This window comes from Macrotis lagotis, chromosome X (assembly GCF_037893015.1).
Source record: "Macrotis lagotis isolate mMagLag1 chromosome X, bilby.v1.9.chrom.fasta, whole genome shotgun sequence".
Lineage (NCBI taxonomy): Eukaryota > Metazoa > Chordata > Mammalia > Peramelemorphia > Peramelidae > Macrotis > Macrotis lagotis.
This window is the reverse complement of record NC_133666.1, coordinates 489,941,581-489,963,705: the sequence shown is the minus strand read 5'-3', so window position 1 is coordinate 489,963,705 and position 22,125 is coordinate 489,941,581.

Below are 22,125 nucleotides of genomic sequence, written 5' to 3'. Positions count from 1 at the left end.
TTCTTATAGAACAACAGTATTCCTTAATATTCATATACCATAACTTTGTCAAACATTCCCCCATTGATGGTTATCCTCTCAATTTCCAATTCTTTGTCACTACAAAAAGAGCTGCAATGAATTTTTTAGAACACGTGGGACATTTCCCATTTTTATGATTTTTTTCTGGATATAGGCCTAGTAATAGAATTGGGGGATCAAAGGATATTAGTTTTATTACTCTTTGGCATATTGCTCTTCAGAATGGATGGATCATTAACTGGTTAATTTAGAAAAACTTTAGAAAAAACTTGGACTTGTTAAAGATGTTATCAGTCTTAAGAGATACAGATGATAAGAGGAAATGAGCCTAAGTCTGCAGTCTTACATACATGTACATGAGTATATATACACATATACATATATATGCATGTGTGTGTGTTTAGGGATTTCTATGTATATATGTGTGTCTACACATAAATACAATGGCTTTTTTGTTGATTAATTAAACACAATCATCACAACTTTGACATCAACAAAACTGGACTCATAATCTTCCTTCCAAAAGTCTCCCTATTTTGGAACATTCTTTAATGTCAGAAAAACCACCATTATCTTATTTATGCAGACATGCAATCCATGGTTTTGTCCTTATCTCCTCAATTATACCATTCCATTTATCCAATTTGTTATCAAATCTTGTAATCTCTACATTTCTAATATATTTCTACATTTCTGGAATTCTAGAATTCTAAAAATTCCTCATGTATAATACTTCTGTGCATATACCCATCTTTCAAAGGATGATATCAGTTCAGGCAGTCCCTCATCACCAGTCACCTTGACGATTGCAAGAGTCTTCTAATAAGTTTCCCTGTCTCAAATCGTTCCCTATTTCAGTCAATTTTCCACTCAGTTGCCAAAAATATTTTCCCAAAATCTTGTTTTTCATATAATTCTCTAACCCTTAAACCCCATGCTCAAAAAACTCTAGTGGCTCCCTATTACTTAAAGAACAAAATATGTCCTTTTTTGGCAAGTAAATTCTTTCATCACCTGGTTTCTTCTTACCTTTTCAATATTCCTAGAGTTTGCTCACATCCATTCCCTCAGTGATCCAGATTCACTGAACTATTTTCTTTCTGTTCTTTGCACATAACACTCCATTTTCCAATTTTCTGGCTTTGCACTGACTTGGTTTCATGGCCATAATGCTCTTCCCCTCAACTCTTCCTTTTAATTAACTTCCCATTTCCTTCAAGACTCAGCTAAATGTCTTCTTTTTTGTAGAAAATCATTCCCACTCACCCCATGCACAGTACTTTATCGCTGAGATTATATTCCATCTACTCCATATGTATCCTGAATGTGCATAGTTATTACTAACCTGTCTTCCTCATTAAACTATATTCCTTGAGGGGGTGATAGTATTTTGTCTTCAGTGTATATTAAGAGTGTGTGTGCATGTATGTGTGTGTTTTGTATATGTGTGTGTTCCCACTACTTAGCATACTTCTTGGTTTATAGTAAATGTTTAATGATTGACTAATTGTGGTGGAAATTACACAAAGGCGAATTTAGACTTGGTACAGTGGATAAAGTACTATATCACATTGCTTTCTGAGGTCAGAAACATTCATTTATGTGACTTCAGATCTGGCCTCAGGCACTAGCTACATGACCCTGGGCAAGTCACTTAATGCTCCTTGCCTCAGTTCCTCATCTATAAAATGAACTGGAGAAGGAAATGTCAAATCACTCCAATATCAAATGTGTACACAAAGGATTGGACATGACTAAAGGTCTCAATAGTAGCAAGATTTCAATTTTTGAGGAGTAGAATGAGCTGTCTCCAATGTTAGTAGGTTTCCCCATCAGTCAATGCCATGAAGCGAGGATCAGATGACACCTTCAAGTAATCAGATGGACTAAATGACTCTACAGTATTTTCCTTCTCAGGTATTCTATGAGCAAATATAAATTGAATGTGAGTTTGGAAAAATAGTTTAGGGTCAGATTCTTAAGTGCCTTGAATGCTTGGTTAAGGAATTTAGAGTTTATCCTTAAGAAAATGAGGAACAATTCTAGAATTTGATCAAAAGGATATGAATAAGAATTTTTATAGTGCTTTGAGGCTAAAGAAGTACTTTACAATTATCTCATTTTATCCTTAAAATGAATCTTGGACATAGATACTTATTATTGTTTGCATTTTTACAGTTGAAAACCTGAGGTCAACAGAAATTAAGTGAATTATCCAGGTTCTCACATGTATTGAGTGCGTCTGAGTTTGTATTTTAACTCAGATATTTCTTATTCAAGGGTCAATACACTATTCATTACTTCACCTAACTACTTTATATGATAACAAAATGCAAGTAATATTATAGGGACAATAACCAGGTGTCCTTGACCATTCTGTATGTATTGGAAACAGGAGAGATTAGAGGGAAAAAGATCAATAAGAAACTACTATATTAATCTAGTTGAGAGGAGGCTAAGACATTTTTATCAACTGATTTTTTTGTGTGAACTCAAGCTGTGTTACTATGCAGTTATAGTCTGCTCTTCTGGGCAATGAACTATCAGATTTCAGGTAAAAGAAGGATTACAAGGCTCCTGATGCATGCAGAGAGGTACGCAAGTCTTGCTTACTTCCAACTCCCACTGAGAACTTGCTCTTCTAGTCACAGTGACTCTCCTTATCAAAAACTGCTAATTGGACAGAAACTTTATTACCAAGTGTGAAATAGGCAGAATAAAAGCAGCTTGGCTAGATATCCTTTTGCAGATTTTAGATCTGCTTGTCATTTCTTTGGCCATTAAGACTCCCACTGTTGTTTTTACAGCAGTTTTGGAGGTAATCTGCTTAGCTAAGCCTGGAAATTTGCCTCCAGAATCACCACCCCATATACTCGATGCAGTCTAATGAAAATCTATCTGATAATAAGATCTCCTGTAAAGGGGGTTCACCTAGTTCCTTCACTTACTTGTAAAATTCTCAAGCTTGAAAAGTAATCTTAATTTTCCTTATCATTTCCTAAAGCATATTTATCTGCAGCTGCCTCCAATTACTCTTGCTTTTACAATGGTATAACATGGCAGACATAATCTCCTAGACTTATCAAAAGTCTTCTGGCAAAGTCTAAGAGGTCATTTAAAAAAATTCTTGTTGTTTTGCAAGCGACACTTTTTCAATATTGACTAATATTCTCAGTGGTTATTCTTTGCTAAAGAAAAGGAGAAATAATTTTCTTCAAACTGAAGTTATAGTGTGAAAACTGGGTATAAACGTTTAATGTTGTGGCATTTACTTAGCACAAATGATAAATTAGACTGTCCAACTGCTTGATCTCTAACACCCTGTCTGACTCCAAGTCTGAATCATTTGCACTGTGTTGTCACAATTATACCAAGAGATTATCCTTCTATTCTGCACTATGAGAGTCCTAATTTGGTCCAGAGTCATAGGAACTTGTAGAACCTAAGTTATAGAGATGGAAGGGATAGTCAAAGAGATACATTTATGAGATTTCTAGAAATTTACTAGGTTCCCAAGTCTAATCTAGGTCCTGAGTGAATTGTTACTGAAGTGGCAATGTTTAGAGGATATATTATATTCTAATTGAATTTTTTGCAAGAGAATTGTGGAATCTTCAGCAATTAGTGAAGTCCATTGGCAGGTCCACTAGACTTAGAGAGATTCCCTTGGTCTTTCCTAATGCTTAGTTACATCCTTGGTGTTTTCTATGATGATTTTGAAAGGAATTTCTCAAGTAGAATTGGTAATCACTTGATTGAATGGCCGTGGTTTACACAATGTTCCTGGTATAGAGAAAGAAATGTAGTTAGGACAGGGTAATCAGAGCTTTTGTAGTCATTAGCTGCTTGAGTTCAGTTCTGCCTATGAAGAATTATTATTCAAACTTGGGAGTCAAGCAACATTGGCTGGGTCATGGTCAGAGAAGATTGTGGCCCTGAGCTGGAGTCAAGCTCCAGTTTTTATGTCTTGCCTCTCATCCAGAGGGCAAAAGGTGAATTCCCTTTCTCTTACTAGATAGGAATTAGGTAAAGTCTAAGGAAATCAGGATACAAATTTTATATTAAACAATGAATCAATGGTAATGGGGATCTCCACACAATTTGAGCAGCTTTTAAGATTACAAATTGTTTCTGTTACAATCATAATTCTCTACTTCAAGTCAATTTATATCTCAAGAGTAGGTGGTAGTCAACCCCACCCAATTTCTACATTCACAATTCTCTTCATCTTTCCCCTGCATCAGTTCTGAGATGAATGTTCCATATAAGAACATAAAAATTATGTGTGAGATAATCCATAGAAAGATATCATAAAGAAATCACAGGCTATGCAAATATAAATTACTTATATACATATGTATATATATATATATATATGTACACACATATATATATGTATATTCCCACATATATCCTTTTTCTGTACAAAATAATATATTGATACAAAATACTATATTTATTTTTATAGTTATTTCAAGAAAATCAGGAAGCAAAAGAAAATTAATATTACATCTTCTAATCCACATTTTTAAGTATTCTATTCCTATTTAGTATATGAATTTAATTTATTTTTAAACTATTTCTAAGACAAAAAAATTCATTGTTTATAATTTAGAATAGAATAAGCATATTTTGGTGACCAAATTACAAGAAAAGATTCAAAAAGATCTAACCTTGAAATATCAAGAAAAATTATACAACATCTAAATAAAAGTCATTTTAACCAAGTAATATATTTATGCCATGATTAGATATATAATCTCAGTAATATCTTCACAATTCATTTTTATTACTATTGATTATCTTCTGTGCCATCTCTAACTCTATACGTATACACACCAAAGTATAATATTATTAGTTGCTAGCATAAAAGTGAACAGTATCATTCTTACACTTCAAAATTTTGTAGTCCTCTAGAATAAGAGAATGACATTAGAGATTTAATGGAGATTTGAGAATTTTGGATTTGAAAGATACATTTTCCTAGTACATGCTGGTATATGCAGTGGGACTTACAAACATAAGCAGAAAGACTACCCTTGCCTACAAAGAGTTTAAATTCCAATAGAGGAGGATAGCGCTCTAAAGAAAGCTGAAATTCAGAATAAATGTAGTTTCAGGGGGAGATGATGAAGTTTAGAGTAGTATGAAGCACATCGTGGATTTAATAAATGCTTGTTAAGTGAGTGTGCATAGTCAATATAAATTTATCTTATTCAACCCTAACTGGACCTTAAATACTGCTATGCCACCCTCATCAGCTCACTGCACAACATTTAAAAAAGGGCTCTTTTCATTGTTTCTCATCTCTCATGGTTCCTCAAAACCTTCTTCATATTTTTTAAGGAAATGAATAGTTGAAATCATTTCCTGAGAGGTCCCTTTTCTTCCTTCTTCCTCATCTTATTATTCAATCTATCAACAACATTTATTAACCATCCCTTAGGTTTCAGGCACTGTTCTAAATTCTGGGAATAGAAAAATAGCTAAAAGGCAGTTCTAACCTCCAGTAGCTTACAATCAAATGGTAGAAAATCTACAAAGAAATATCTTCAAAATAAGCTATATAAATGATAAAGCTATTTAAGCAGGAAGTGATTAACAGAGAGAAGATACTAGAATTAAGAGGAGCTGGGGAAAGCAGAGTAAAATAAAGGATTTTAGTTGGAATTTAAAGAAGGTCAGGGAGGGCAATAGATGGAGTGGATAAAGAAGAGCATTGTAGAAAGATCTGGGAGATCCAGAGAAAAAGCCTAAGGCTGAGAATTTGATTATATTACTTGCAGAATAATCAGGAGCCAGTGTCACTGGATTGAAACATATGTAGGCAAAAGTAAGGTGTAAAAAGATTGGAAAAATAGGAGGAGCTTAGATCATGAAAGTCTTCAAATACAAAAGAGAGGATTTTGTATTTAAACATTAAGGAGATTGGGTGTCACTGGAATTTTTTGAGGAGGGGAATGACATGGTCAGATCTGTGCATATGGATCATTAGCTATGGTATTAGTTCAGGCATGAGATAGTAAAGGCCTGTACTGGGGTGATGGCATTCTGAAAGGAGCAGGGAGTTACTGGAGCTTAATGAATAAGCAGGTGATATATGCACCCCGAACTTTAGGAAAATTACTTTGGCAACCACATGGAGAATAGACTGCAGGAGAGAGAGAGAGAGAGAGAGAGAGAGAGAGAGAGAGAGAGAGAGAGAGAGAGAGAGAGAGAGAGAGAGAGAGATGGGAGGCAGATGGATGATGAAAGAGTTATCACAATAGTCCAGGCAGGAGGTGATGAAGACCAGCATCAAGGTGAGGTCAGAATCAGAAGAAAAAGTTGAGAAAAGTAGAGACACAGACATATTTGAGATGTATTATAAAGCTGATAGCACTGGGCTTTGGTGACAGTTTATGGAAAGTAAGAAATAGTGAAGAGTCCAAGATGAGTCCTGGGTTGCAAGGCTGAGAAAATAGGAGGATGCTATTGCCCTCTACAATAATAGAAAATGTGGTAGAAAGTGGCTATTGTCCTCTACAATAATAGAAAACGTGGTATAAAATGGCACAAAGCTGGGATGATCCCAGAGTTTTTCCTGGAACAACTTTAAAGGAAATCCCTAAAGAGATCCTAAAGTGGCAAAATCCACAAAAAAAGACAGAGTAAAACAGCTTTTAATCTTAAGATTCTTAAAGAAACTTCAGAAAAGGTCTGTCTCAAGTGGATAAATGGGGAGTGCAGCCCAGCATAGGTAGGGGAGGGGAGCTGGGAAGTCAGTGGGAGTCTCTTTGCAATGAGAAGTTCAGGTATGGGCTCAGCAGGGCTGAAGTGAAGAAGGCTAGCAGTGAGAATCTCAACCCCAATTGGAAAAGCAAAGGTGGATCCCAGGAATGCTGTAGAGTAGACAGGACTTGGGATAATCTAATACAGGGAACAAATTACAAGGACCTGAAACATTAAATTAAAAAGGCAAGAACCAGACCCCTGGCTCCAGGTACCAAAAGTTTGGGACTTATATCCCCTTTGCTCCAGGTGCAGAGCTCAGTTTTAAAACGAACAAAAATCAAAAAGAATACTAACCATAGAAAGCTCTCCATAATGACAAGGAAGATAAAAATGCTGTCTCACAAGAGGAAAACAGTGACAGAATGCCTACATTTAAAACCTCAAAGGGGATTATGAATTGGTCTTAAATCCCAAAAGATCCCTTGGAAGAGCTCAAAAAGAATTTTAAAAGCCAAAGAAGAAGAAAAACTGAAAAAAGAAATAAAAATCATTTAACAGAAATTTTAAAAAATGACTAAAGAAAACAATGCTTTATACCACCTCACACCTCTCAGATTGGCCAGTATGACCAGGAAGGATAATGATCATTGTTGGAAGGGATGTGGGAAATCTGGGACACTATTACACTGTTGGTGGAGCTGTGAACTCATCCAACCCTTCTGGAGAGCTATTTGGAACTATGCCCAAAGGGCAACAAAAATGTGCATACCCTTTGACCCAGCAATACCACTACTGGGTCTATACCCTGAAGAGATGAGGAAAAAGGGTAAAAACATTACTTGTACAAAAATATTTATAGCAGCCCTGTTTGTGGTAGCAAAGAATTGGAAATACAGTAAATGTCATTCAATTGGTGAATGGCTTAGCAAACTGTGGCATATGTATGACATGGAACACTATTGTTCTATTAGAAACCAGGAGGGATGGGATTTCAGGGAAACCTGGAGGGATTTGCATGAACTGATGCTGAGTGAGATGAGCAGAACCAAAAAACACTGTACACCCTAACAGCAAAATGGGAGTGATGTTCAACCTTGAAGGAATTGCTCATTCTATCAGTGCAACAATCGGGAACAATTTTGGGCTGTCTACAAAGGAGAGTACCATCTGTATCCATATAAGGAGCTGTGGAGTTTGAACAAAGTACAAGGACTATTCCCTTTAATTTAGAAAAAAAACAGATATCTTATTGTCTGATCTTGCTACCTCTTAGATTTCTCTTTAAGGATATGATTTCTCTCTCATCACACCCAATTTGGATCAAAGTACAACATGGAAACAAAGTAAAGACTGACAGAGTGCATTCTGTGGGGGGGGGAGGGGGGAGGGAAGCAAGATTGGAGAAAAATGTAAAACTCAAATAATATCTTTAATAAAAAATAAATTTAAATTAAAAAAATGAAAACAATGCTTTAAAAGTAAAATTAGTCAAATGGAAAGAAAGACAACTAGTTTAAGAGTGAAATCAGCCAATTGGAAAAGGAAGCACAAAGGTCAACTTAAAATAAAACCCTAAAAATTAGAAAGGAAGAAATGGATACTATGAGACACTAAGATCCATCAAATAAACCATAAGTCAGGTAAAACAGAACAAAATGGAAAGTACCTCTTAGGAAAAAGGATGAGCCTGGAAATATATCCAGGAAAGAAAATTATGAATTTGGGATCTGGTTGAAAACCACAACCAAGAGAGAGCCTATACAATATCTTTCATGAAATTATCATGGAAAACTCATTAAAATCCAAGAACAGAAAGAGATCTCAGAAAGCGATTCCAAAATAAAAACTCCAAGGAATATTGCAAACAGTTCAAAATCTCCAGGCCAGATGAATTTACAAGTAAATTCTATCAAAAATTAAAGAATAAATAATTCCAATTCTACATATTAACCATTCGAAAAATAGATGAAAAAGAAATTCTGCTGAATTTTCTTTATGAAACCAATATGATACTGAGAACAAAACCAGAAAAACCCAAAACATACAAAGAAAATGGGAGTCCAATCTCTCTAATGAGTATTAAGGCAAAAATTTTAAATAAAAATCACAGCAAGTTGTCACTAGGATAATACACTAGTATCAGTTAGGATTTATACCAGGAGTTCAAGGCTGGTTCAAAATTAGGAAATTACTTGACCATATCAATAACAAAACTAATTGAAATCACGTAATTATCTCAATAGATGCTGAAAAAGCTTTTGACAAAATTTGGTGCCCATTTCTATTAAAAACATTACAGAGAATAGGAATAAATGATTCTCCTTAAAATGGCAAGCTTATTAATATCCTAAACCATCATCAAGCAAGATATGTGATAGGGATAGGGTAGAAGCATTCCCAGTAAAATCAGGGGTGAAACAAGTATATCCATTATCACCAGTATTATTCGATATTGTATTAGAAATGTTAGCTTCAGCAATAAGAGAAGAAAAAAGATATTGAAAGAATTAGAAAAAGCAATGAAAAAATAAAAATCTCATGCTTTGCAGGTGATATGATGGTACCTAGAAAACCCTTGAAAATCAACTAAAATATTACTAGAATCACTGAACAACTTTAGCAAAGTAGCAGGATAGAAATTAACTTACATAAATCATTGGCATTTCTATTTATTACCAACAAAGACCAAAGACAAGAGAATGAAAAAGAAATTCCTTTTAAAGTAACTGTAGACAACATAAAATACTTGGAAATCTATCTGTCAAGCAAAATTCTGAATTTATATGAATGCAATTACAAAATATTTTTCACACAAATAAAGTCAGATACAAAAACTAACAAAAAGTCATTTGCTCATGGTTAGTCTGAGCTAATAGAATAAAAATAATAATTCTACCTATATAAAATTATTTATTCAGTGCCATACCAATCAAACTACCAAAACACTATTTTAGAGAGCTAAGAAAACTAGTAACAAAATTTATTCAGAGGAACAAAATGTCATGAATATTATAGGAATTAATGAAAAGAATGCAAAGGAAGATGGCCCAGTCATCCAGATCTAAAATAATATTATTAAGTAGTAGTCATCAAAACTGTCTTATTGGAAAAAAATAGAGATCAGTGAAAAAGATTAGGTACAAAAGAATCATTAGTAAATGACTATAGTAATCTACTATCTGATAAAAATCAATGACTAGTTTCTGGGATAAAAATTCACTAGTTGACAAAAAATAGTGGGAAAACTGGAGAATAATATGGCAAAAATTAGACAGAGTTCAATATCTCATACCCAAAATAAGTTTAAAATGTAAATAAGATTTAGACATAAACCAGTTAGAACAACAAGGCATAGTCTATCTGCCAGATCCATGCAGTTTATGACTAAACATTAGAAAATATTATAAATTGAAAAATGGATAATTTTGACCATATTAAATTTAAAAAGGTTTTTCATAAATAGAAGAATGCAACCAAGATTAGAAAGAAAGCAGAAAGTGGGGAAATAATTTTCACAGCTCGTGTTTCTGATAAAGGACTCATTTTAAAAATATTCAGAGAAGTGAGTCAGATTTATAAGAATACAAGTCATTTTACAATTGATAAATGATAAAAAAAATAATTAAGGCTATCTAGACATTTGGAAAAAATACTCAGGATCATTATTGTTCAGAGAAACACAAATTTAAACAATTCTGAGATGTCACCTCACACCTATAAGATTGGATAAAATGTCAAAAGAAAATGGCCAATGTTGGAAATGTGTAAAGCTTGGGACACTATTGCATTGTTGGTTTACTTGTCATCTGATCCATCTTCTTTGGAGAATAATTTGAAACTGTGCCCAAAGGGCAATGAAACTGTGAATATCCTTTGATCCAGAAATACTACTAATAAGTCTACATCTCAAAGAGATCTTAAACAAAAGGAAAAGACTCACATGTACAAAAATATGTATAGCAATTATTTTTGTAGTGGCAAAGAATTGGAAATTGAATGACTAAAGTAATGATATATAAGCACCAATTTTGTAAGAAATCATGAGCAGCTAGACTTCAGAAAAGCCTGAAAAAAACATGCATGATCTGATATTTAGTGAAATAAGCAGAACCAGGAGAAGCTTATACACAATTAATAACAACCTTGTGAGATGATCAACTATGATGGACACAATTCCTCTCAGCAGTTTGATGATCAAGGACAATACTGAAAACCCTACTATGGAAAATGCCATTCCCATCCAGAGACAAAACTATGGAGTTGGATATAAAGCAAAATATACTATTTTTTAACTAGTGAGAAAAAGATTTATCTATAGAGATTGAGAGAAAGAGATTAACTGTGTCAAGAGCTGCAGAGAGGTCAAAGAGAATGAAAAGTGAGAACATATCATTGAATTTGGCAACCATCTCATATCCCTCAAATGCATTCTGACACTATCTCCTGGTTGAATTCCTTGCCAAGGCAAACTTCTCTAATTGCACAAGCCACCCCATTCAAAACTATGTTATTTTGCAAACTCTCCTATTATTAAGCATACATCATCCTTCTAGTTCTCCAGACAAACAATCTAGGTGTCAGTTTTGACTCTATCATTTTTCAATCCACTCTATTCAATCTGTTGACATGGACTGCTGATTTCACCTTTGCAATATCTCTCAAATATGTTACTTGTCTTTTACTACAACCACCCTAGTGCACATCCTTTTCATTTCATGTCTGGACCATGCAATAGCATAATTCCTTTCACATGTCTTCCTCAGTCTAGTACATTCTCCATGTAACTATCAAAGTGAATTTCCTAAAGCACAGAACAGCTTTTGTCATCTTCCTTTATAGTTAGTAAGTTCCAATGTCTTCTTATCACATTCTTTCTTGAATACAAAATCCTCTTTTAAAGAATTCAAAGCCCTTCTAACTTGCTCCTTCTGGTCTTCCCAGTGTTTTTTCACCTTTTATCCATATACTAGTTTGAAGACAATCTAGTGATATTGACCTCTTGGTTATTCTGGCAACAAGACACTGCATCTCTTGGTTTTGAGTCCTTTCTCTGACTGCTCCTCATGCCTAACTTATTTTTCTTACTCATATCTGCCTCCTGGTTTCCCTAGTTTCCTTTTAGTCTCAACTAAAATCTCAATTTCTACAGGAAGCCTTTTCCAATACCTCTTATTCCAGCTTCTTCCTTATGCTCCTTTGGTTAATCATCTCCTATATATATTGTGAACAGTTTTTTTGCACATTCTTGTGAGTTTATCAAAGACAGCAACAGATTTTTGCCTCTCTTTGTATTCCCAATTCTTAAAACAACAACTGGCACATGGTACTTTCATCCAATATACACTTATTGACAACTGCCTATAATGATTATAATAAGGAATAGGTGTTCACCATATTTTTTGCTTATTCTCTGCAGGGAGAGGTTATATATTGGTATGGCCAGGAAAATAAAACAGCTTTTCACAGAACTATAATCTGGTTTCAAGGGATTACAGTGTTTTTGATTTATTTTAATCCAGTATGGAAAAGGAAAGGATGCTAAAGACAATTTTTAAAATGCTCAAATCTAGAGTTAGCATAAATCACATATTTTTAAAGTAAACTAAAAAATTGTAACAAATATTGCTTCAAATCCTTTTCAGAGGGTTTATTTATGGACTTGGTATTTATCTATTGATTTCTTTTTACCTATCTGCTTTTTGACCACTAGGGGGAATGGGCCTAGTCTAACCAGACTTCAGCAAAGATTGCTTAAGGTATTAGGTTGATCTTAGTAGAAAGGGAATTCCTTTCCTTTTTGTTCTTAAATTGTTAGCAATTTATGGAAAAAAATAAATAATTTTTCTTATTGAGTCATAAACTAAGCATTCCACCTTCTCACACCTTCCCCTTGTTCTGAGTTAGAGTTATGAATTATTCAGACTTCCTTGGATCATTTTGTATAGGCAGATCATTGCTAGAATCCTGCCCCTTCAAGTACTATGGACTCTTCTCCCTCTATCTCCAAGTATTTTAGGTCAGGAATCTGGCATTTTTGATAAATTAACCTGTGCTCATGCTGCCTTCCATTGTGGGATCTTTCTCTCTCTCAATGTCTAAGGTTTCTGTCTGTCTTTGTGTGCAGTTCTGGAATAGGTGGAGACGCTTACTATTTGTCTTTTTATTCCTTGGTCATTATTTAATCTGATACCATTTTTATAACAACTTTAGTGTGTATGAGAGAGTTGAATTTATATCCTTTTATGTTTCTGTTGTCTAGATGTTCTGACAATGGCTATTATTCATCCACTTGTGTTTTCATATCTGGACAACTAGATCAAATCCCTGAATGATTATGGGTCTAACTGGGGAGATTCTACAATGTTTCTGAAATGTTAGGTGTAGTCAGCACTATGTCATCTAGTGATTATGTAGATAAATATCATCTAGGAAGATATAAATTTCTTGAAGTCAAGAACTATTTTTGTTTTATATCACTGAATTTTTGAATTCTCCTAATGGAAACTATTATCTAACACATGCTTACTTAATAGCAATTAATGAATACTCACTAACTAAAATGAAAGATAATTAGGAAGTACGACAGATAGAATCCTAGGCCTGAAGTCAGGAAGATTTGAACTCAAATATAGCATCAGACAATTACTGGTAAACCTGGAAAAGTCACTTAACAACTTTTGTCTCAGTTCCTCATCTGTAAAACTGTGACACACAGAAGAGGAAATAGCAAACCATTCAAATATCTTTGCCAAGAACCCCAAGGACAAAGTCCACTGAACAAAACTCATGGTGTCATTTAAAGTTGGACACGCCTGAATGATTGAACTCCTACACCTGAAATGAGTCATAACAAATGTAGAGGGAGATCTCTACTGAAGTGTTATAGATTTGGATTTCAGGTGTGGTTGATCTGTATGAATATTGAGATGATGTATTTATCAGTTTTTCAAATCATGTAAAGCTTGGAAATACAATTAATAAAATGGAGAAAAAAATCAGAAATCAGAAAGAGATGGTCAGTCTGAAAATACAGCTAACAAGATGAAATTTGGCAGAGATGTATGTAAAGTCATAGAAGCATACATTTAAAGCTAGAAAAAAAAATCTTAGAAGCCATGTAATCTGATTTGCTCACTTTACGCATGATGGAACTTGGGCCCAGAGGCCAAACAAAGTCATAAATGTAGTAAATGACAGAGGGGTGATTTGAACAAAAATCTTCTGACAAGTCAATTATACTTAATAGTGTACAATATTACTTCTCTACTCTTGGTAGTGTTTCATTGGGTTAAAAATATTCATTTCATGTGCATAGAAGCAAAGACATACAGTTAGAAAATGATATATATGTGTGTAGGGAAAATCATAGGTTTTAATCAATTAAAAGTTTAATATAAATTACTACCACTTTTGTATAGGTTTTAAAAATAAATGTGAAAATGTAATAGATTAGACAAATGAGAATCAGTCAATAATAATTTAATAAATGAGAAAACACCAATCACTTAGAAAGGAATTTTATTATTAAATTAAAATTGTGGGCAGCTAGGTAATACAGTGGATAAAGCACTGGCCCTGGAATCAGGAGTACCTGGGTTCAAATCTGGTCTCAGACATTTAATAATTACCTAGCTGTGTGACCTTGGGCAAAGCCACTTAACCCCATTTGCCTTACCAAAAAAACCCCTAAAAAAACCAAAAATAAATTAAAATTGCTAGGAAAATTAAAAACAGACTGGCAGAAGTTATCCAATATCTTATATCATATTCCACAATATATTCTAAATGGATATTTGTCCTAAATATTCTGTACAATATAAATGACAAAATATTTGTTAGAGAAGCAGATTGTATACATCATATCAATCTGTCAGATATGTGCTGTTTGCAACAAAATAATTATAAAAAAATAAAACATGACTATTTATATATTTTGAGTATAAAAATCTCTATTAAAGCAATTTGAACGCTTTCCTTTTACAACTCAAACTTCCCAAAGCAGTAAACAACTGATTGTTCTGTGTCAGAAGTTGGCACCACTGAAGTTGAAAACTCAGAGAAGGAAACCGAGTGATGTGATAGATTCTAGAATAGAAGGAGTAGTCAAAAATAATATCTCTCATCTTCTAATAGACTTGTTTTTAACCACAGATCAAAAGTCTAAATTGTTGGATGGCACTTTTTTTTTGAGAGCCTAAGAAATTCTAATGCAATTTAAAGAAATGTCCAATATGACTAAAAGGACAAAATCCAAATATATGTATGTATGCATGGTTGCATGTGTGTATATATGTACATGACCCTAAGATCATTATCTTGACTTCTTCAAGGTTGAAAAGGAAAAAATTAAAATATTCCAATTTATTCATAAACATGGTGAATGGAGAAAAACTATGCAGAAATGTAAAATGAAGAGGGAGAAGTTCTGATTCAAGGAGGACAGACATAAAGTGCTATCTTGCTAGGAGGTTCCAGTAGCATACAAGGAGCAAAATATAACAACTTGATTAGTCTCAGCAATTGCTGCAGGTGCCACCACTCAAGCTGCTAAACATTGCTGAAAACCTGTCAGGTCAAAGCCCTCCTGCCTGGGATATTTCTTTGGCATCCAAGGAATAAGTTACTATTCGGTTCAGGCAAATTACCTGGTCTCCTTACCCAGATCCTTCCACCTAATATTTCCTGCCCATTACTAACCCCATTACCTTGATAGTCCAAGAAACATAGATGGAGATACACACACAAACAAATGCAAACACACACACACACACACACTCATGCAGACAGAGGAACAGAAATATACAAAGAGATAAAGAGACAGGGAAAGAGACAGACAGAGACAGAGAGACAGAGAACTGGATCACAGAAGGAATTTTTCCAAGCAAGTTGCAGGTAGAGAAAGATTCACAGTTTCTCCCATTACCCACCCATTCACCTTTTTCTTCTGACACAGAACAAACACTGACTGACCCACTGTTTTTGTCTTTTTTTTTGTTTGTTTTCTTTTTTCTTCCATAACACTGCAGCAATTAATTCAGTAGGTTTCAGTACAACTCCTCCTGAGCCACTCCAAATTATGAGCCTAGACTAAGGTCCTTTCCTAGCAAGGTCAAAAGAAAAATCAATTTGATATAATTTTTCACCCAATGCTTCCCTTCTTATCCTAGATTCATTGATTCTCTTTTTCCAAAAGCTTTTCAGTTTCATGTAATCTAGAGCACTGACTTCAAAGTCAGAAGAGTTTGAATCCAGCTTCTGATGTTTTACACTTACTAACTATGTGACCTTGGGCAATTCATTTAACCCTGAATGCTTCACATGGAAAAGTACCATCGTAATACAACATGATATGGCTCAAGGTAATATAATTAACATGGCTAGATCTCTTAGAACATATACTGCCTGTGCCTAAAGTGAAAAGAACAAATGAAATTAAACTAGAACCTCCAACCTATTTGTTAGGACTAGGAGACATAATAAAGAGAAGGGGAAGTTCGACATCTTTCTCAATGAGTGTAATGCAGGTGAACAGAACTTTCAACCCTACATTTCCTTGGGGCAACTAGGTGGTGCAATGGATAGAGCACCAGCCCTGGAGTCAGGAATACTTGAGTTCAAATCCTGCCTCAGACACTTAATAATTACCTAGCTGTATGGCTTTGGGAAAGCCACTTAACCCCATTGCCTTGCAAAAACAAACAAACAAAAAAGAACTTTCAACCCTACAAAAAACTGGGGGGGGGGGGGTGGAGAAAGTATTCCAGTCTAGTAGTCTAAAGCTGTGGTTTCTAACAATTACATTGCCAATAAAGATAGGCTACTTCCACTCACGTGGTAGGGAATTGTAGGTTGTCTTCTATTAGAAGCAGATAGCTGAGAGCTTCCACATGATTGATTCCATTAGGTGATTTGGGGAAATTGGCAAAGATGACAAAAATTAGGAATACTCAATAATGGAGAAGTTGTAAGAAGACAGATATTAATGTACTGTTGCTGGAGTTGTGAATCAATACAAAATCTTTGAAAAGCAGTTTAGAATTATATAAATAAAGTAACTAAAATATTCATACCTGGTTATCACATTATTAAGCTTATGCCTTAAGGAGTTCACTGATAAAATGAAAGTTCCCATGTAAACCAAAATATTTATAGTTGCACTTTTTATGGTAGGAGAGGATTTGAAACAAAGTGCATGACCATCAATTGAGGAATGGATAAGCAAATTGTGGTACATTAATGTAATGGAATATTACTGTACTATAAGTAGTAATGCCTCTGATAGATAAAGAAAAGAATGGAAGTATCTACACAAATTAAGGCTGAATGAATTAAGAGCTCCCTCCTCACCCTGCCCCACTACATGCAATAGCAGTGGAAATGAAAAGATTAACAGCAACAACCAAAAAAAATGTTGCATATAATATTATAAAAAAGCAAGAATGACTGGAAAGAAAATTCCCATTCCATTTTTTCCAGTGATTGAGAGTTGCACAAGTTTTGTATATTGTATATATTTTCAAACTTCTCTAATGTATTGATCAATTATGCTGATTTTCCTTTTTTTAATTATAAATTAACATATGTTATGGCTATTGTTCTCTGCGAGGGGTTGTTGTTGTTTGTCCTTTCTTCTCAAAGATGACCATGCCATCAGGAATATGATGCTATGACTTGCAAGTGAATTGAATTTATAGTGAGGGAGGGTTGTGCAAAATCAACAATTTCACATTCTTTTCCAGAGTCAACTGGATCCAGTGGTCAGATATGAATCAGGCTGACTGGAGATGACTTTATGTGAAGCATTTAGGGTTAAGTGAATTGCCCAAGGTCACATAGTAATTGTAAAATATCAGAGGATGGATTCAAACTCCTTTGCTTCTGACTTCGAAGTCAGTGCTCTATCTGCTGAGCCATCTACCTGCCCTATGTGGGCTCTTAGTGAAGATCTTACAACTGACCTTGGAAGTGTAAAAGCTCAGATTTTTATTCATAGGCTTGTAAAGTTCATTACAGGCCTGCAAAGTAGTTCACAGATGAAACTTCATCTGAAAAGGCAGTCATTGAGGATAAACTGAATAGTTTCATTAAAAGAGAGAAAGAGAGAGAGAGAGAGAGAGAGAGCTTAAATTAACATAGGCCTAGGAAAGAACAGTTACAAGCCTAGACAGAACATCAGAAAAGAACTTAGCAGAAAGAAAGGGAGAAGGAAATGTCAGGGAGCCGAGGAGAGGAGAGAAGAAAAGTTCAGATCAACATAAATTCGACCAAATTCAGTTGGGGTCATATTGCTCCAGAGGCATAGGTCAGCACACATGGTTCTAACTTAAGAGAGAGAGAGGAGGAGAGAAAAGAGAAAAAATGACAGAGAGAGAGAGAGAGAGAGAGAGAGAGAGAGAGAGAGAGAGAGAGAGAGAGAGAGAGAGAGAGAGAATGTGGCAGCCCTGCTGGGAATTCAAAATAAAACAAACCTTCATTCTAGAGAAACCTGCTTAAATACATTTCTGCAATGGGTAGGGCTTGGGGAGTGGTTTAGCCCCTGGTTCCAGTCATTCTCCAATGGGTATGCCAAGGACAGTCCCAAGAAGTGACTAAGACAGTATTCATTGTATGAGCAGCATACTTCATTCTAGTACTAGACAGTATTAGACAGCATTCATCGAGCAGGGCTGGCATTCTTTCATTTCCCAAAGGAAATGACCTTCAAGTTCAGCATGGCATTTCCCTGTACCCCACTTCAAAGGAACTGAGAATATGGCATCAAGATGATAACCATAAAAATGTTGACAATCTCTGATCAATGCAGTGATCAGGCAAAGTTCCAGAATACTGATGATAATGAATGCTAACCATTTGATGACAGAGATGATGGACAAATATGCAGAATGAGAAACACATTTCTGAATATGACTAATGTAGGAATTTGTTGTGTTTGATTGTGTTCCTATAATAAAATAGTTCTGTATTTCATTATCTTTTTTTCATTCTTAGAATATGCAAAGAGCTGGAAGAGGGAAAGATGAAAGATTGATAATTGAAAAAAGTTCAAATTTTTTAAAATAAAAATGTCACACTATCTAAAGGTGTGTCATGTGATAGATTAGATGTTTTTGTCTTGAACCTAGAAGGAAACACTAAGTATAGTAGGAGGAAATAGCAAAGTGATAGATTTTGATTCAACATTGAGAAGGTAACTAGGAATAGCTGAAAAGAATCCTGTTCCTTTCCTCCTCTTCTGGTTCTCATTTCTCATCTATAAAATAAAAGCCTTGGAATTGATGACCTTTAAGGTCCTCTCCAAATAGAATTCCCTAATTTCTAATATTAAGTAAGCTTGAAAAACTCAACTATTTCCTGTGTAGCAAAAACTGAGATGGGTTGCCAGGAGAGCTAGTGATTTTCCTACTAAAAGAGGTTTACAAGAGGCTTTTAGATCATTTCCTGTGGCTGTTGTAGATTAAATTTATTATTTATATAGAACATACATGATCTTTGAAGTTCCTTAGAAATAATGATCTTTAGCTTCAGTTGTAAAACCAAGATATAACATAACATCCCTAACCTTGTATTTGTCACACTAATTAATCTGACAAAATGACATAAAAATTCTATAGCATACTTATAGCTTGAAGAAGAGAAACAGATGGTAAGATAAGTTTATTTAATCTTTCTGAAAATCAATATGAATTTCAAAAGGGGAGTAGGCTTAAGAAGACAAAGAAAGGTCAGGAAGTTCCCTGAGCTTTGGAAAAGTCATAAACTCAAATCTAGAAGAATTCTAGAGTGAGAGAATTCACAAAATGATGGAGTCAGATAGTTTTCTGATCCAAGATAACTTAGAATGACTTCAAGAAAGGTCTGTCTCATTGGACTGAGATAGTACAATAGCTAGTACAATACAGCTGATTTTGCAGAAAGGGAGGTTTTTGGCCACAACACAGATTAGCAACTAAGGTGCTGTCATTGTGATTCAGTCTATGCACAGGAGGCCAGTTGTGACACCTTCAGTCACATCAAGATAGGCAAACTGCCAGTTCCAGAATTTAGGGCCCAACAACCACAAATTGAGAAAAACTGGATCAATGAATTGAGCCTGCAATTTTAAAAATCTAAAAAAGAACATATTAAAAATTCTCACTTAAATACTAAACTAGAAGTTCTTAAAAGTAAAGGAGAAATTAATGAAATTGAACATAAGAAAACTACTGAAAAAATATGTAAAATTAAGAGTTGGTTTTATGGGGAAAATAATAAAATAGTTAAAGGTTGGTTAATTTGATATTAAAAAAGAGGGAAAAAAATCAGATTACCAGTATCAAAAAAGGAAAAGTGTGAATTCACCACCAATGAAGAGGAAATTAAAACAATAATTTGGAGTTATTTTGCCCAATTGTATGCAAGTAAATCTGACAATCTAAGAGAAATGGATGGATATTTATGAATTTTTTTTTGCAAGGCAGTGGGGTTAAGTGACTTGCCCAAGACCACACAGCTAGGTAATTATTGTCTGAGGTCAGATTTGAACTCAGGTACTCCTGATTCCAGGGCCAGTGCTCTATCTACTGCACCACCTAGCTGCCCTTACAAAAATTCATATTGTCCAGATTAACAGAAGAGGAAATAAAATACTTAAATATATTTTAGAAAAAAGAAATTGATTAAGCTAACAAATTTTCTAAGAAAAAATCTCCAAAGTCAGAAGAATTTACAAGCTAATTCTACTATTAAAAAAAGAAAAAAAAACATTTAAAGAAACATTAAATCTATTACTATATAATTGTCTTAGAAAAGTAGGCAAAAAAGGAACCTTACCAAATTCTTTTTATGTCACAAATATAGTGCTTATATCTAATACAGGAAGAGCCAAATCAGAGAAAGAAAATTATAGTACAGATTCCTTAATATTTCTGAAAACATTTTAAATACAACATTAGCAAAGGGATTAGAACAATTTATCACCAGGCTAATAAACCTTCATCAGGTGGGATTTATGCCAGGAATGCAAGGCTGGTTTATTATTAGGAAAATTATCAGTGTAATTGACCGTTAATCCTAGCTAAGAACAGAATAGTGGATCAATAGTGTAGAATAGGTACAGAAGACATAGTAGTGAATGATTATTACAATTTACTGCTTAATAAATAGTAGCTTTATTTTTTTATTTTTTATTTTTTAGGTTTTTGCAAGGCAAATAGGGTTAAGTGACTTGGCCAGGACCACACAGGTAATTATTAAGTGTCTGAGGCTGGATTTGAACTCAGGGTCTATCCAGGATAGAGCCAGTGCTCTACCCACTCCACCACCTAGCTGCCCCAATAGTAGCTTTTATGATAAGAACTCACGATTTGGGAAAAAAAGAAAAATAGAATTCACTATTTGAAAAAGACACAATTTGACAAAAAAACTGAAAAATAGTAGGTCAGACACTAGTTATAAACAAACACCTCACAATACATGACCAAATAAGAGATAGAGAACATTCATGACATGTAAATGGATAGTGTTGGTTACATTAAATTAAAAATTTTCTGCACAAATAAAACCAATTCAACTAAGATTAGAAGCTAAGAGAAACCTGGAAAATAATTCTATGGCATTATCAAATATATAGAGAATTGGGTGAAATTTAGAAGAATGTAAGTTATCCCTCAATTGAAAAATGATCAAAAATATAAACAAGCAGTTTTTGGATGAAAAAAATTAAAGCTACTCATAGTCATATGAAAAAAATGTTCTAAATCATTACTAATTGAATAAATTTAAATTAGGACAACTCTGAGGTACCATTTCATATCTACTGATTTGGCTAATATAGCAGAAAAGGAAAATGATAAATGCTAGAGATGTGGGAAAAAATGGGACACTAATGCATTATTGTTGAAGTTGTAAACTGATCAATGAATTCTAGAAAGTAATTTGGAACTATGCCCAAAAAGTAATAAAACTGTGCATATCCTCGGATACAGTGATATCATTACTAGGTCTGAATCCCAAAGAGATCTTTAAAAAAGGAGAAAGTAGAGACATGAACAAAAATATTTATAGTAGCTCATTTTGTTGAGGGGAAAAAGAAAATTGCAGGGATGTCCAACAATTGGGAAATTCCTGTTGTGTTGTATGAATGTAATAGAATACTATTGTGATATAAGAAATATTGAGTAGGCTGACTTTAGGAAAACCTGGAAAGACTTAAATAAATTGATGTTGAGTGAAATGAATAGAACCAAGAAAACATATTACATAGTAACAGTAACACGGTGTGATGATCAACTGTGATAACCCTACCCAACAACACAACGATTAAGACAATTCCAAAAGACTCATAACAGAACATGCTATCCACATCCAGAGAAAGAACTATGAAATCTGAAGGAAAATTGAAGCATAATATTT